Source organism: Rutidosis leptorrhynchoides, chromosome 1, assembly GCF_046630445.1.
Source record: "Rutidosis leptorrhynchoides isolate AG116_Rl617_1_P2 chromosome 1, CSIRO_AGI_Rlap_v1, whole genome shotgun sequence".
Taxonomy (NCBI): Eukaryota; Viridiplantae; Streptophyta; class Magnoliopsida; order Asterales; family Asteraceae; genus Rutidosis; species Rutidosis leptorrhynchoides.
Genome location: NC_092333.1, coordinates 169,212,158 through 169,214,995, shown reverse-complemented (window position 1 = coordinate 169,214,995; position 2,838 = coordinate 169,212,158).

The following is a 2,838-nucleotide window of genomic DNA, read 5'->3' as shown; positions in this document are numbered from 1 at the left end:
ATCTTCTATACTTAGGGTCAATTTCTTACCGAACACGTCTATCATTGCTTTAGCCGTGTTTAAGAATGGTCTTCCTAATATGAGAGGAACTTGAGAATCTTCTTCCATGTCCAGAACAACAAAATCTACTGGAAATACTAAAGTACCAACTTTAACTAGCATGTTCTCCATTATCCCTCTAGGATATTTTATTGATCTATCGGCTAGTTGTATGCTTATTCTGGTTGGTTTCAATTCTCCAAGGTCTAGTTTAGCGTATAGTGAATACGGCATTAGATTTATACTAGCACCTAAGTCTGCCAATGCTTCTATTGAACTAAGACTACCCAGAAAACATGGAATTGTGAAACTTCCTGGATCAGATAGTTTTTCTGGTATCTTATTCAACAGCACTGCTGAACAATTAGCATTCATAGTAACAGCCGAGAGTTCTTCCATTTTCTTTCTATTTGAGATTAGATCTTTCAAGAATTTAGCATATCTAGGCATTCCTGAAATCACATCAATGAAAGGAAGATTTACATTTATCTGTTTAAACATATCCAAGAATTTGGATTGCTCGGCTTCAAGTTTCTCTTTCTTCATTTTACTCGGATAAGGAAGTGGTGGTTGATATGGTTTAACATAAGGTTTATCCTTAACTGTGTTATCTTCATTAACCTTTTCAACTACCGGTTGTGGTTCTTGTGGAGTAGGAATAGTTTCATCAGAAGTTACAGGTATTTCCGGTGGTTTAAGTGTCGTACCACTTCTTGTGGTAATGGCTTTAGCTATTTCATTCCGGGGGTTAGCATTTGTATCACTAGGTAGACTTCCCGGTTTTCTTTCACCTATTAACCTTGCTAGGTTACTCACTTCTTGTTCTAGATTTTGAATAGAAGCTTGTTGATTTCTAAATGCTTGAGCATTTTGTTCATTGGTTTGTTTCTGAGATGTGAAAAATTGCGTTTGAGTTTCAACTAGCTTCGTCATCATATCTTCTAAATTCGGCTTTTTATCATCGGTTTGTTGTGGTGGTTTGTTTTGAAAATTTGGTCTTTGCTGATTGTAAGTATTATTGGATACTTGTTGATTGCTAGGACCTTGTTGGTTGTTGTATGGAATATTTCGGTTATAATTCTGGTTTTGATTGTAAATCGGTCTTGGCGGTTGATAATTATTCTGATAATTATTTCCAGGCCTTTGGTTTATGTATGAAATATTCTCTCTTTGTTCCATTGTTAATTCAATACTGAGACAATCTTTTGTCAAATGTGGTCCTCCACACTGCTCACAACTAATTCGTATTGAGTGAATATCTTTAGTCATCTTTTCCATTCGTCTCTCCACAGCATCTATCTTTGCGGAAATGGAATCTAAGTCATGGCTAGAATCGGCTCTAGCTGCTTTAGATGATCTAATGATATCTTTTTCTTGGTGCCACTCATGTGAGTGGGAAGCAGTGTTATCAATAATTTTGTAAACATCAGTTTCGGTTTTCTTCATAATAGAACCACCAGCTGCTATATCTATGTCTTTCCTTGTAGTGATGTCGCATCCTTGGTAGAATATTTGTACTATTTGACAGGTGTCTAAACCATGTTGCGGACATCCTCTTAACAACTTTCCATATCTAGTCCATGCCTCATATAGAGTTTCATTCGGTTTCTGTGTGAACGTAACAATTTCTGCTTGAAGTCTTACGGCTTTAGATGCAGGAAAGAATTGTTTAAGAAATTTGTCAACTAAAACATCCCATGTATCAATCGCCCCTTCAGGTAACGATTCCAACCAATCTTTGGCTTCTCCCTTTAAAGTCCAGGGAAATAACATGAGATATATCTGTTCATCCTCCACTTCTCGGATTTTAAATAGTGTGCAGATTCTATTAAAGGTACGTAGATGTTCATTTGGATCTTCCTTCGGCGTACCACTAAATTGGCATTGATTAGTCACCATGTGTAGAATTTGTCCTTTGATTTCATAATCTGGCGCATTAATGTCTGGATGAGTAATTGCGTGACCTTGGCCAGTGCGTTTAGCTCTCATTCGGTCTTCCATACTAAAAGGTTCCAGATTCTCCATAATTGAATTTGTTGAATCAGAATCACTAGAGGATTCTGATTTAATGGTTCGTTCCTCAACAATCTCTGTTTGAATGATTGGTGGTTCCGGGGGAAAGTTTAGTGTTTCAGGATCTACGAACCGTTCCTGAATATTTTCCGGATTCTCAATTGTGAGGTCGGGTTTAAAAAATGGATTATCGGAAATTTGAACTGAAGTACTTGGTCGACTGGATGATGATTCTAAAGAAAAATCAACGGCGGTAATATTTGCTAAATGTCTTGATCTAGTTACAGGTGGTGAACGTACAAAAGGTGGTGAACGTCTTGCTCGGTGCATTCACTGAATATCCTATTAGTTTTTAAAAGGAAAGAAAAATTATAATAAGTTATCCAATTAATAGACTTTTCTGATTTTGCCCACGTTTCGAATAGCCAAAAGATGCAGCAGAGGGGTAGGATTCGTTTGGTCTCAATATAATTGAGGACTGTTTGGCTCCAATAACCCGGTCCACGTACAAATCCAACTATTACTACGAACCAGAAAATTTTGATGTCTATCAATTTAACCACTCAAAATAAATTTTCGTAATTTTAAGAAATTTAGATAAGAAGTAGAATAAAAATCTATGTCCTAAAACTAGAATAGCGAGAAATAAGAAAGAAAAAGAGTTCGTCGAAAAAGGTCGAAAAAGAAAAATGGTTGAAAAATAAAAGGTGACGGAAAAATAAAAGAAACTTATAAAACTTAAAAATACTTGACTAACCTAACCTTATTACTACAACTAACTTAAAA